A 16220-nucleotide genomic window follows, 5' to 3' on the forward strand; every position below is an offset into this window, starting at 1 on the left:
GTCAATAGATCAAGTGATTAGCTATTCCCAAGGACGTATCTCACTTATAAATCCTTGACTATTCCGTATCTCTTCTGAAGTGAATAATCAATCATTATTATCACTGTCAACATGATGCCATGTATATTGTATTCCAGTGGCTGCTTCTCAGGCAAGGACGTGTATGTCCTTATACGTCCTTGTCCTAATGCTTATATCAACAGAGATTTAAATGCATTGTATATAATAACCAAGTAACCGATTACGTCACTTATTACTGTGTTATTTGTATGTTATTTAGACGTGACTGGCGGTGACTGGTGTCTCTCCCCCACCCCCTCCCTCTGTCCTCGGGCAGATTTACCTGTAATTAACACAGCTAAGATACACCTGACCTGAGAGGTAGATATTGGTTCAGAGGTTGTGTTGGGGATGTAATGATAGGCGTCAGGTTGTCTTGTGGTGAAGGGACAATAGACGGAGAGTGAGAGGCAAATTGCATATATAGCGTAATTTATTTTAGATATTAGCTTTTATGTATATACAGCGATATAGATTATATCTAATTATAAGTCTCTGATAAGATATACAACATTTTGATTAAGTACAATATCAAACCAGTCCATTGCATGTGTAGCATATGAAAATAATCAGCTTACATAATGCACATATAAGCAGAAACATATAATGTATGCATACTTGTTTCTGATATAAGACACGCCAAATTAACATTTATTGAAGGAGTAAGGTATATCCCGTATTCAGTAATTGAATTATATTACATGATATATGTCATATACTCAGTGAGATATCTTATATCGCAATTAAGTTCTCTTAATATATATAATTATATAATTGCATTGCTCTTTGAATACATGTCATGTGTGCTTGCCATAATGATGATAATGATGCATTGGAACTGATCAGCGTCGAGTTATTGAAGATATGACGATATACTATACTGTACAATGATGTACATGTACATGTATATGCATTTGTATGGTACAAGTCATTTTGATCTGTCAGACCAGGAGCATACATGATTATATATACTATTACATGTACATGTAAAAAATAATATATAATAATACTAATATTACCTGTACATACATAAAGGATTTGTCACGAGTTTACCTTCATAATTATATATATATATATGGTACAAGTTAAGAATTCTTCATTTTTTGCGAGCCTTTGGAAACTCATTATAAATAGGGATTAAACAGTACTCGTGTTTTGATTGCAAACAGTACTCGTATTTTGATTGCGTTAAAGGCCCACTACCTTTCCTGAGCAAAATATAAAGGTTTCTTAATAACATTAATAACACCAAAAAATATATATCGATGGCCTAAGATGAGGTTACACCACCAAACATATGCAAGATTTCCTGCGTAATATATGAAAACAGTCGAGAGACATTTTGTTGTTTTGCCCTCTGGCGTAGTGATAGTCAACTACCGCGCGGTATTTAGGACGACGGCGGGAAACATAAGACGACCTGCGTTATGAAAATTAACATTTTACTTATTTTGATAAAATTGTTCAGAAGGTGATGATATATGTAGTATTTACAGTAAGTTAATGACTTTTGTGACTCTATAAATTTATCAACCTCGTTTTACATTCCCATTTTGAAAATTAAAAAAACCGTTTCGGAAAGGTATATTGGGCCTTTAAAGGTGGTATCAAGGACGTATATGAGAATAAATCCTTGGTGGTATGAACGCAATTTGATACAGACATGTTCAGATGAATGGATTTATCATTGGGACTTTTAAGACTGATTGTAAACAGTGGCACGTGTCTAAAGGAAGAGGCACGTGCAGAGGTCGGAAGGTCAGATTGAAAGTGCGGTGTTAGCCAATCCGGTGAGTAGTTACGTGGCTCACGCGCAGAGTTAATATGCACGTGCTGTAGGTGTTAACGTGGATTACATGTGTTTTTTGTGAAGTCATCAGAGTCTTTGCGGTCAAGTACGACACACATCATTTTGTTTACTTTTGATTGAGTAGTAAATGCGTTTCTATTATTTAGTATTTTCCAGGTGTCTAGATGGTGGTGTATTTGACAGGGTTATGATTGATGAAGGGGATGAAGATGACGAGGATACGTGATTGATGAAGGGGATGAAGATGACGAGGATCCGTGATTGATGAAGGGGATGAAGATGACAAGGATCCGTGATTGATGAAGGGGATGAAGATGACGAGGATCCGTGATTGATGAAGGGGATGAAGATGACGAGGATCCGTGATTGATGAAGGGGATGAAGATGACGAGGATCCGTGATTGATGAAGGGGATGAAGATGACAAGGATCCGTGATTGATGAAGGGGATGAAGATGACGAGGATCCGTGATTGATGAAGGGGATGAAGATGACGAGGATCCGTGATTGATGAAGGGGATGAAGATGACGAGGATCCGTGATTGATGAAGGGGATGAAGATGAAAAGGATCCGTGATTGACGAAGGGAAAGAAGATGACAAGGATCCGTGATTGATGAAGGGGATGAAGATGACAAGGATCCGTGATTGATGAAGGGGATGAAGATGACGATCCGTGATTGATGAAGGGGATGAAGATGACAAGGATCTATGATTGATGAAGGGGATGAAGATGACGAGGATCCGTGATTGATGAAGGGGATGAAGATGACGAGGATCCGTGATTGATGAAGGGGATGAAGATGAAAAGGATCCGTGATTGATGAAGATGACGAGGATCCGTGATTGATGAAGGGGATGAAGATGAAAAGGATCCGTGATTGATGAAGGGGATGAAGATGACAAGGATCCGTGATTGATGAAGGGGATGAAGATGACAAGGATCCGTGATTGATGAAGGGGATGAAGATGACAAGGATCCGTGATTGATGAAGGGATGAAGATGACGAGGATCCGTGATTGATGAAGGGGATGAAGATGACGAGGATCCGTGATTGATGAAGGGGATGAAGATGACGAGGATCCGTGATTGATGAAGGGGATGAAGATGACGAGGATCCGTGATTGATGAAGGGGATGAAGATGAAGGATCCGTGATTGATGAAGGGGATGAAGATGAAAAGGATCCGTGATTGATGAAGGGGATGAAGATGACAAGGATCCGTGATTGATGAAGGGGATGAAGATGACGAGGATCCGTGATTGATGAAGGGGATGAAGATGACAAGGATCCGTGATTGATGAAGGGGATGAAGATGACGAGGATCCGTGATTGATGAAGGGGATGAAGATGAAAAGGATCCGTGATTGATGAAGGGGATGAAGATGAAAAGGATCCGTGATTGATGAAGGGGATGAAGATGACGAGGATCCGTGATTGATGAAGGGGATGAAGATGACGAGGATCCGTGATTGATGAAGGGGATGAAGATGAAAAGGATCCGTGATTGATGAAGGGGATGAAGATGAAAAGGATCCGTGATTGATGAAGGGGATGAAGATGACGAGGATCCGTGATTGATGAAGGGGATGAAGATGAAAAGGATCCGTGATTGATGAAGATGACGAGGATCCGTGATTGATGAAGGGGATGAAGATGAAAGGATCCGTGATTGATGAAGGGGATGAAGATGACAAGGATCCGTGATTGATGAAGGGGATGAAGATGACAAGGATCCGTGATTGATGAAGGGGATGAAGATGACAAGGATCCGTGATTGATGAAGGGGATGAAGATGACAAGGATCCGTTGATTGATGAAGGGGATGAAGATGACGAGGATCCGTGATTGATGAAGGGGATGAGATGAGAGGATCCGTGATTGATGAAGGGGATGAAGATGACGAGGATCCGTGAATAAGGGAGATGACAGGATCCGTGATGATGAAGGGGATGAAGATGACGAGGATCCGTGATTGATGAAGGGGATGAAGATGACGAGGATCCGTGATTGATGAAGGGGATGAAGATGACAAGGATCCGTGATTGATGAAGGGGATGAAGATGACGAGGATCCGTGATTGATGAAGGGGATGAAGATGACGAGGATCCGTGATTGATGAAGGGGATGAAGATGACGAGGATCCGTGATTGATGAAGGGGATGAAGATGACGAGGATCCGTGATTGATGAAGGGGATGAAGATGACGAGGATCCGTGATTGATGAAGGGGATGAAGATGACGAGGATCCGTAGGCTATTTCCGTTTGTCAACAGTTAATTAGAACATAACAGTAGTGATTACTAGCTTTTCCTTAAAGGTCCTACAACGCACACATACATTATTCTTTGTAAATTAAATAATTATTTATTTTCTCACTATCTTAGTTTAGTTTGAATCGTTTCTTCTGAATCTTAAATATGGTCCAATATCTGGGTGAAGGGAGGCAACTCGTAGTAGACGTGTACAATGACCAAAACGTTTCTGATGCAATAATCTCGGAACCCCGTGGCAGTTTTCCAATATGGCCCAAAGTAGTGTTCTATATAAATTATTTATTTCCTAGTTTGAGTATATAGCAGAGTGGCGCAGTGGAAGCGTGCTGGGCCCATAACCCAGAGGTCCGAGGATCGAAACCTCGCTCTGCTATTTAGAAGTTTTGCTTATTTTGACATTTAAAGAAAAAACACACAGAGAAAATTAACATACACATACCTGAATTTGTATGCACAATGCAAAGAAAAAAAAAAAAAAAACAGAAGTTTAAAATTTATTCTTTATCCAGAAACATATGTATAATGTTTACATGTCTGCAAATGAGATAATGATTTCGGTTTTCTCTATTTCCTACTGGTTATCTAAAATTACCAATGTACGATGCAAAAGGAAAATGATTTCGTGTAAGTAGAAATATGTATAATATTTATTAAATACTGTTGGAAATACTTCTTTTCCCTCAACAATAAAAAATAAAAACATAGACCTACATGTATGTTTCTGCAATTAATTTGCTGATTGGTATAGATTTTTTGTCTTGATTTACTGTCTTTGGAATGTAAAAAAGTGCTTATCGTTTTCATTTTCAAGCTGGACAGTACATTTTCAGTTATTGAAACAAGGGAAACAACTCGTACTTCACGGTAGAAACGTTTTCTGATGCAATCGTTCTTCCCAAATCGATATACACAGCGTGAACTATAAATGAACAAGCAGCAGAGTGGCGCAGTGGAAGCGTGCTGGGCCCATAACCCAGAGGTCCGAGGATCGAAACCTCGCTCTGCTACTCAATGTTTTTCTTCAATTTTATTTTATATTTTATAAAGAAAGGCATTGTTATGATTATACTCAGTATAACCACTTGGAATTGGCAAATATTAAAATATATATTGGTTATTTTGTCGGATATATTTTATTCAAAAGATATGTACTGAACCATCACAGGGTTGTTCCTCATTACCGTATAATGTCAGTTGTTTCCTCATACAGTCATATCTCGGCCTCCCGAACATTCCTTATTCACTCCTTCAAGGGCACCGGCAACTAATTATAGTATGTGTTTATGTATATATAGAGAAAACAATTTCTGAGTCTCAGGGGTTTAGGTAAACATCTTAAAAACTATGTGCTATTATCTATCCATGCAGGCACATTGATATGATAATTAGTTTATATATGTATTTGGACCTACCAGAGTGTCCATTGATCATTTCACAAAATCTATGCACCATGGTAGAGTAAGAGTATAATATTAAATGATTATCTACACCTATAAAACATATAGAATGGTCTGTGGACACTCTGGTAGGCCAAAATATTTTGTTGCATGCAATTAATTATCAGATCCCTGTGATTCCGTGTCCCTGCATTCTCGATACTTCTGTTCCCTTCCAAAGGATATAAAGCCACGAAGACACTCTTGTTCTCTTCCGCATAAGACGGGACCCGATACAGATTTCTCGTAAGAACACATTCAGTAACGTTACGCATGCAATGGATCGACTTTTATGCTGAACTCGTATGGTGATATTACATGTAATTGCATTGAACATGTTTAGGCTATTATCTTTGCATGCTAGAGGAGCTCAATACGATACACTCCTTTTCCTATTATTTTAAAGAGTAAGGTCATCCTCGATATCCATGGGTTACTATCAATGTCGTTATATCCATCCCTGGTCTATAATTGAAGGCTCTATGTTTTGGCAACAAATGTTATCAGGTAGATAGGGCGTCGCTCTGAAATCTTCAAATGAAATCTCTGCATGCCCGTAATTGGTCAGTTTTCCCCTCCTGAACTGCCTTCAGTTTTACTATGGGATAGTCCATGGATGGATTTAACGACAGTGAACGTGACCCAAAGAGTATCGAGGATTGAGGAAGGTATACTGGATCGTAACTCTTGTTAAAGTGTACACGGAACGGAAAATTATATTTTGATATGTTATTCTGTTTGATCTCCTGACAAGAATGTTGAAAACCGCATCAAAATCGGCCGCTTCTGTACCGAGATACCGCCCTCCGAAGTGCCCGATTTTTACCTGTATATCGACTGCTAATCAGGGAATCGGCCACTCACGCTGATTTGGGGAATAGCCGGATGTGACGTCACGAGGACAACGGCAGTGAGTTATTTGGTAGTGTGGTTATTGCACAAAGGTGGACATATATGAATTCCTGAAATGGGCTTACGAGCATTTTACAAGTATATATCAGGAACATATGTATTAAGGAAATATTGCAAGTGAAACAAGGCTACATGTAATATAATTGTGCAGAGATTTCAATAATTAAATTATCTATATCTCTGCCTTGTGTAAACTTTTATACATGCACGGCTCGGTACCTTTTTACTAGAAATATAATCTCTGTTTTAATAAATTATTAAATTATCAAAGTTCGGGAATATTTAATTTTCACTATGTAATCTTAAAGAAGACGATTTCGGGAAATGATGGCCATAAAATCCTTGGTCATATATAATTATCCATTGGAATATGTTTCTGTATAAATAAAGAACAAACATAACAAAAAGAAAGTTTGTTATATAATGTATTTCATAGTTCAAAACACGTAGATATCACATACATTTTTTATTTTATTTTATTTATGTATTTATTCATTTTTTTTTTTTTTTTTTGGGGTGGGGGGGGGTAAAAAACAACAAAAAACTTACTATGTAGACATGTGTTATTGAAATTATTGATATCATATAATGATCGAAATTGACCAAAATTAACAAAGAACTGGAGCAACTATCAGAAATATTAACCATGCATGTAGTGTGATACACTTGTTATATATTATGTACGAACGGTATATTTTACTGTAAATATGATATTATTGATGGTCCGTCTAACTTACCTGTGGACAAATATTTTTACACGTGACGTGTGCTAGTTAACACAGCGTGACAGGTCACTAAACACCTTTCTTACGTAACTCGTTAGCTCAATAATTAGCCAGAGTTGACCACGCGTTTTAGTTACTGCAGTATACAGGTAAAGAGATTAACGCAGCACGACATTGGCTATTCGGAAGTATTCTGCTTTTGACACTTGATATCTGCTATTTGGAGTAGACATAGACATCTTCAGTCTCATTTTTATCGTCTGACCCGTGCATGATTTATTTTGCAAGTAAAGACACTAATGAAAGACCTTGAGCGAAATATCAGCAAGTCGTCGGATGCACTGTAGAAGATTCTATATGAAAGCTGAATGTATTTCGTAAAAAAAATGATCGAAAAATATCACGTCTGCCAAATAATGAATATTTGTGATGTGACCGGTCTCAAAACTTGGTATATAAAATTAAATCTGCCAAATCACAGTAGAATTAAATGACAAATATATACATACTGTTAATTAAGCAATAGTATCAAATGTACAGTAATTTAGTCACACAATCGCTTTCAGACATAACGCAGTTAGTAGATGCATTTGCATATATGCAAAAACAAAATCTGTTTAAAACAAGGGCTTACAAATCCTTGGTTAAGAATCATACCTTAATTCATATGGGCAGATTTTATGAAAAATTTAGAAATTTGTAAAGCGGTTTGGACCAGTAGACATTAGACGACCCGAGTTGGGTTTTGGATGAAATTATCAAGAACATGTATATATACGTCCTTGATACACATGTATAATATTCGTGTACATGTATATGTGGTTCCAAACACCGTGGATATACAAGGTATGTGGATTATTATGTACATTTTATTGTGTATAATTATGCAGTAATCGCACAGAGATGTTCATTTATCTTCGACAGGTACATCAATATCCAAGCGTATTCCAATCTCTATCTTTGATTGAGGATAAAATCAAACATGTATCGGGCATATACACAGGTATTTGAGTCTTCAAAATCTATATCTACAAAATGGTAGTTTATATTAGACGGCAGTCACCGAAAATTGTCACTCTAACTTATGCGAGTAGATTCGATCGCGTTGTCCTCGTGACGTCACAGGTCAGCGGTCCCGAATCGGGGTCAATGGCTTGGGGCTCCAGGTGTGTTTTAGAGAAACGGCGTATTATCTCTAATACCGTATTCGCTATGAAACTCGTACTTTTGCCACTCTAAATTTCATCCAATGACGCATTTATCAAGCCTTATATACCAAACCATTCCGTGTACACTTTAAGCGAAGATGATGGCTCTATATGACACAGGCCTGTACTACATGTCATGTTTTACGAGTGATGTGTGGTCGGTGAAACAAAAGCTAGTTATATAGGTGGTAATCCAATAACTATGTACAAGTGTATGCTTTTAGAGATTGTGTTATGTCCATTTTGTGTCTCCATGTGCTTATGATCTGTTATGGGACCCACTCCCTGAGACAATAACACCAATTCGTGTTTCCTTGTCATATAACCCTTGTCCATTTTATAGTACCATCTCACTGAATTACACGATGCCAGAGACACAAAATTAAACTCCCTGCTAACCTAGCTACAAGATTGAAGAACAAAAGACTCTAAAACAGAAAATGATGTCGTCTTTTAGTAGGGCGGGCACATATATATTCGTTCTACCTGTTAACCATCCTCGTAATAACGACTGTGACAGTAACCCCTCGAGTATTGAGGATGCCTTCTAACCAGATCATACGAAACAGACATACACTAACGAAAAGATAAAAACTATGATGAATGGAAATATTATTTTCATATTCCTAAAGTATTACAACCAAAAAGAAAATATATATAATAATAATAATATAATAATAATAATTGACTTTATTTTCATTCGATTGCACATTAAGTCAAAGACTCTTCTCGACATGTGGTCGAACATATAAAATGTACAGTATTTACAGCATAGTTAATAAACGTACAGTAATTATATAAAATGAAATCAAAGATATCACAGAATAAGTAAACCATATCACAGATTAAATTATCATATCACAAAAACAAAATCACAATGCCTTCTAATTTACGTATTCCAAGTTTTCCATTTAAACTCTGTAATCCTTAAGATTTTGTGAAATGAAGACATATTTCAATAAGAGTTATCTCTCTTTACCCCTGTTAGAGTAACGGTCATTACAGCTGTAGTGCCACTGACAAGTCTTACAATGGACAGCTCTATGGGTGCAGTGAAAACTCTCAAAACTCCATTCTAATCGTGTGCCCTTGTTGCGTGTTGTAAAAAATCCTTATTATAAACGCCAACAAAATATCCCTATAGATATTTTATTTAAGGATTAATTTGAATATATTTTTTATGTTATTCAAATTAATCCTTATAATTCAATTTACTAAATATTATCTCTTCAATACTCAAAATTCATTTTGGGACTCTTTTGTCTATGAAATCATTACGCCGTCATCTCAGCCAATCAGAAGCAACGTCACAAACGGCGATGCCATTTTCCTTTATGGGCTGATAAAGTAAATTTTTAAGCCAATGACAATGCTCGTAACAAGCAAAATTGAATTATTGAATAATATTACAGCTTAAGGATGTATTCTTCTGAGGTTTCAGTCCCGTTTAAGTCTCGTTTCAACATAGATCAAAGAAATTATGAGATTTTCAAATATAATTTATCAGTATCTGTAGCAAGTTGCCAGATGCAAATTTGGTAAAAAAAAATGCATTTCTATGTTTAGTAGATTTTTTTATACGGGGAATTTAAGAAATGGTCCATTTGGCGGCCATTTTGAAATTGTGTCTTTTTTCGCTTCAAGAAAAGCCACACTTTTACCATTTTTTACTGAAATTGTTTTTACTTAAATCATCACTGCGCCAGCATTTTTAGCTGTATTCAGCTAATTTTTGCTGCAAATCGTTACTAGGTCCGTAGTTATTAAAATATTGAGCATTAATATGTGAAACAATACACTTTTGCGACTTTATTTTTACATTTAATAGTAATTTGGGCACTTTTACTTTTTACTCTAAAATACTGAAAAATAACAAAAATTCAAATGGGGCAAAAAAGTAAGCACACGGACCCCCAATTTTTCTTCCTGATTTAGAAAGAACAACCGTTTCCCTATTGATATGCAAAATAATAACAAAAGTTTAATACCAGAACTTTTTCTATAAAAGGTTAAATTTGACAAAAATGGCTGAAAATGGTGCATTTTGTAGCACAAAATTAAGGGGTTGGGGTAGCATATGTTGTTATTCTGAGAAAAAATATTAGTCTAATTGATCAAAACTGGTATATTTTTAAAGAAGACAACTAGAAAATGAATTCTACAAACATTCATACATATCAAACACCTCGTTAGGAAATTATGGCTTTAATCTCTATCTTATATGGTCAAAACGGCAAAGTTCACATAAAATACGATATTTTGTCAACTAGGTGTCTTTGAGTGACACAAGCTCAAAAACGAGCACACGGACATATGTTTTTTCTTCCATTTTCTTTTATGGTATGAACTCCTTTTTCCACAAATCTATATGAGAAAAAAAGTTTAATACAAGAAAATTTTGACTTCTCAGAATAATATTGAATTAACAAACTATTTCAGATAAGCAAAAAAGAATGAATTACCAATAGCTGTAAACCTGAATGGGACTGAAGTACCTCGATACTCCAGGGGTTTCTATGACAGTGACAGTAACCCCTACAGTATCGAGGATGAGCTGAAAATGTATACCTAAGTCTTGATCACTCGACCTTCGTAGGGTTCATTTTGATGTGATGAAATAAATAATTATAAGACACATTGACTTAAACTTTAACAAGTTTTTCTAGATTTTTCCTCACATCATTATCTTCATCACCATTTTCCTTCTCCTCGTAATCGTCATCATCATCATCATCATCACCATCATCATCATCAATCAGCAGCATGAACAGCAGCATCATAGCTATCATGTAATTTATATCTATATTTCTTTACATCAATGTAGAGCATGGATTGTAATGATTAGATTCTTTGATTTCCATAAGGGTTTTAAAAAGTTGGTAGACCTGTCTATCAATATTTTAGATGAGATAATGTCGTCACAAAAATTGTCACTTTGAATGTAAGACTAAGTGAAATTAATCATAGTAGATTATCTATATATCATAAGAACTAGCGCTTGAACTAAGTTCTAACATCAGCTTACAGGAAAATTTGACTCGACCCTCGGGCAGATTGTCCCAAGGTCGCCACCAGACAAGTTGCCCCGGGGTCGGTTAATATCGGTATATTTTATTTTATTATGAGTTCTGAATAAACATGTCAGGTCCCTATGGCTCTAATAGGATAGTTTGAAATTCCCACCAAACAAACTTTCCTCGCAAAACTAGATTACACTCCAAATAATCCAACCACAATCTAGATTCTAGCTTTTTACTGTTAACAATTAATTTTATACATTTCGTTGTTATCAATAACAAAAATGATAACTGAAGATAACACCTCAGGCATTTCTGTTCGACGTCATTGAACGTCATCTTATAGACTGAATTATCTTAATTAAGGAATATTGTTCTGTTCTTAAAAAGTAGGTCCCTGTATTCAGTTGATAAAACATTTATAAAAGTGGTTCTAACGGCAATATTCAGATTCGATTGTGAAATATCATGTTGCAGCTCGTGCCAATACCATTTTTGAGATGCCACCTGCGGTGATGTGACGTCATAAAATGGCGGCCGGATGGGGCGACTTGAACTTTTGAGGTACAGAAACTGAACTGTGAGGTAAGATTGAAGACAACAATACAATATGTTGTGAATCTCTTCTGAACTTTAGATACACTCACAAACTAAAGACAGGAAGGTTTTTGATAAGTCTAATGTAACTGTTTAAGAAGAATAAAATTGCTTGGAATTGAAAAAAAGAGATGTCTCGATAGGCTATTCAGTTTGTAAAGATCATTTATGACAAAAATGTTCAATGCTGACATGGTATCTTTACTTCTGTATTGTATTCTGTTTGTAGAGACATTGGAATTCATAGTTGATAACGATACAAAATCCTGTTCTGGGAACAAAGGGAGCTATCTCTGCATATTGAAATGTCAAATACCTAAGATAAAACACGAAAACGTTTCCGTTTAGAACAGGATGAAAACAACTTCCATGTTTTTTGTTTGTTTTCATAGATTATCATAACTCTTGACCTAAAAGCAGACCAGCCTATAACATATTCTGCTTAGTCATTGTCAGTCGACATGTTTCTTCTTCTTCGATTACACAAGTTCACATTTGACACTCTTATATTAAACTATAGGATAATAAAATGATGAAGAGACCTGGATTAATAATAGAAGCTTAGAATTCAATTTAATCTAATTTATTCATTTATTAATAACTATGATTTATTGCAAAGATTTGAAATCCATTAAAAACCCATACTGTACCAAATAGATTTCCTAGTCTTTATTTGGCTAACTGAAAAAAAAAGAAAAACATGATAGAGCACAAAGTATTAGATGATTTCTAAGGATGGTGATGAATAAGAGGTGATGTTAATGAATAAAATGATCGTGATGAAAATGATGATATGATGATGAAGATGATGACGATATGAGTATGATTGTGATATTGAAAGTGAGTAAGAATTAAAGATGGTATTGAGAGTATTTTGGTATATTGCATATGGAAATAGAATAAAATCTAATGAAAATTAAAAAGTATAAGATGATAACATTGCCAAATACCAATTCAGTCAGTGGTGGACATGATTACGGGTTTTTTTTCAGCATGATTTGGGGCAAAATTTCGGCCCCATATCCCATGGCAAATTTTTCCCAATTCAAGCCTTAAATTTCCCAAAAACCAAAGTTTCCAAAAACTATCCAAATATGATGCATGAACTTAATTGGCGAAGGCTTTGAATATTTATATTTACATTTTTACTGCAGTCCCACTATGTGACCTTACCAAGCGCAGTTTGCATTCACATATTCTATGAACTTCAAGCACTTATTATGACGTCATTATCACTGTGACGTCACAATTGTCGTGCCAGCGATCATGGAAAACGGCTGTTCAAATGGCTGTTTCATCCATGATGAATGTTTAATTCATTATAGTTGCAAAATTCATTAGGATTTCATTGAACATCTTTCAGTTGGCATTCATATGAATGCCAACTGAACAGAGACAAATTCAACATGAAGCGCTAGCGCACTTCATGGAATATGCCTCTACCCAGTTGGCATTTATATTGACTATGAATACCAACTGAAACACATTCAATGCTTAAGTGAATTGGCTTCAGAAAGTACATAAACTACACTGGAAATAAAAAATCTAATTTTTTAGGCTTCAGAAAGTACATAAATATTTATTTTCCCAAATTCAAAGCCACAAGCCCCATTCCCAAAGCAGTAAGGAAAAGCTCTGTGATTTGAAACCTGTATCCAATAAGAGTGATCATTGACTACAAATTTTAATTATTGCATGCAATACTATTATGCATTCTGAATGCTATTAGATTTCATCTTCATCTCTGTCTCAGCATTCATATCTGCTCTCACCGAGGAAATGGGATGTTACCACCTGTATATGCTAGCCTGAATCAGTCACATTCCTTAGGGTTAGTCACTTCAGGAGTCATGTGACTGAATCTCACTCCTGATTAGTCTGTAACTCCAAACTGACTACAGTTAGGGCTGAAAAAGTCATCCAGGTGGTTTCCAAAAACTACTCAAGAAAAAATTTGTTGTTGAGAGACTTTACTTTGTATGGTCTATGACTTTCTGTCTATTTCTCTCTTTCTCTCCCAAATAAAAATGACTTCTTGAAATTATCTTTCAGATATGAATTTATGAATTTATAATTTTAACCTGTCCCAATGAAGTAGGAAAGAAAAACTTTTAAGACAACTATCCTTTCCACAGAAAGGATTGAGTTGTTTAATTTCTGTTACAATAAAAGTTTAAGAAAAACCAAAATCCGAGGAGACTTTGGCACTGTGGCAATAGTTTCTGATACACTCCTATGATATGTAATAAATGATGCAGTAAAATGTAATTGACCTTGACTGATGACCAGTAAGCAGTGAAAGATGTGGTACTTTTAGGATCTTAGGGATTACCATTTAATGGATCCTTTCGGATACAACAAAGTTCATACTTTGACATTGATGGATGGATGAATGATTTTGATGTCGGAATATGCTTCAAACTTGACCAATACTACCAAGATTGTTTTTTAAGTTGTTTTGCGAGAAGAATATTTCTAATATCAAGATATCTTAGATAAAATAAAGTTTTGGTTTGTTTTTATTTTACTGTCGATTGAAAATTTTAATTACTATTGATCAACTATCACCTATGTTAGAGGATTCTTGTAGAGAGTGTGTTGAAGTGGAGATTGCAAGTACATAATTGTTGTCTCCTTGTGATAGTGTGAAGTTCTACTATGATGAAGCATATCGCTTAAGACTAGGGCTGTAGTCCCTTATTCAGAATACAGTAAAACCCCTCTAACTCGAACCCGGATTCCTCGAATACCCCCTATTCGTCGAACTGGTCGTACGGTCCCGACCATCTCTCTATTTAATCTATGTAACAAAACCCCGGATAGCTCGAACAGCTATTCGTCGTATACCCCTTATTCCTCGAACAGAAATATGTCCCCGTTTCATCAAATACATAGTATTTACCCATGTATTCGTCGAACAGGTGATCGGCCCTTGAGATTTTTTTACCTGTGTCACACCTGACTGCACTGACCGACATGGATCACGATCTTGTGTTTATACAAGTAGCGTATCAAACCTTTAGGTAATTAAGGGATTAACGGTGTCATTATTACCTACCTACACGATCGCAAGTCGTTGTTTGATGCTAACTTTATTTAAATATTTCAGAAAAGGCATTAAGTTATTGATGTTTCTCTCGTAATAATCTTCGCTGTAAATACGAAAATACGGAAGTTGTTGATCCGTGTTAATAGAAAGTACGCATTGTGAAATGACAAAAGAGGCGGAAGATATTGCTGACGCCCGCCTAATTATAAAAGTTTATTTTTTAAAATTTCTTTGTTGGTTTAATTCGACAGACTAACACAATGTTATTTGCCAAAAGATGTAAACGATATCAAACAATATATGCAAAGTACATTTTATCAGTACGTTTCGTATCTTTTTCCGTAAATTGTATTTTTTAACTTTACTCGTAAACACATGTAACCCAACGTTACGCTTTTATTAAATAGACATCTATAGATATCATTTCTTATGTCCGTAAATATGCTGGTTAATAATTTTATTGTGAGCATGTATTTTGTAAATGCTTGAATGATTTGTGATAATCAAATAATAGAAAATGTACTTCTTGTTGACCTATACGGATTGTACATTAACCTAGATGACGATCGCTTACTCTGATGTGAATAATATTTGATTAAGGGCTTTCTCGTTAGCTTTTTCAAATGCTAAATTTATGTTATACATATTTTTAGCCCACCATCATCAGATGGTGGGCTATTCAAATCGCCTTTCGTCCGTGGTCCGTCCGTCCTTCCGTCCGTCCTTCCGTCCGTCCGTTAACAATTCTTGTTACCGCTATTTCTCAGAAAGTGCTGAAGGGATCTTTCTCAAATTTCATATGTAGCTTCCCCTAGGACCCTAGTTGTGCATATTGCATTTTGGGACCAATCATCTAACATGTCGGCCATCTTGGATTTTGATAGTTGAAGTTTGTTACCGCTATTTCTCAGAAAGTGCTGAAGGGATCTTTCTCAAATTTCATATGTAGCTTCCCCTAGGACCCTAGTTGTGCATATTGCATTTTGGGACCAATCGGTCAACAAGATGGCCGACAGGCGGCCATCTTGTATTTTGATACTTAAAGTTTGTTACCGCTATTTCTCAAAAAGTGCTTAAGGGATCTTTCTCAAATTTCATATATAGGTTCCCCTTGGGCCCTAGTTGTGCATA

At 36.0% G+C, this 16220-nt stretch overlaps 1 protein-coding gene across 5 annotated transcripts in view; it reads left to right on the forward strand.

The window, feature by feature from the left end:
- Nucleotides 1-11963: 11963 nt before the first annotated feature.
- The window catches only part of LOC138333188 (sodium/calcium exchanger 1-like), a 198659-nt gene continuing 194402 nt past the window's right edge, over nt 11964-16220 (forward strand). Inside the window, exon 1 of one of the 5 annotated variants that reach the window (XM_069281375.1) lies at nt 11964-12028. The gene's annotated coding sequence lies outside the window, so the exon portion shown is untranslated. The remainder of the gene's footprint in view (nt 12029-16220) is intronic. The other 4 variants (XM_069281385.1, XM_069281386.1, XM_069281388.1 and 1 more) reach the window with 4 other exon arrangements.

The sequence above is a fragment of the Argopecten irradians genome, chromosome 10 (genome assembly GCF_041381155.1).
Source record: "Argopecten irradians isolate NY chromosome 10, Ai_NY, whole genome shotgun sequence".
Lineage (NCBI taxonomy): Eukaryota > Metazoa > Mollusca > Bivalvia > Pectinida > Pectinidae > Argopecten > Argopecten irradians.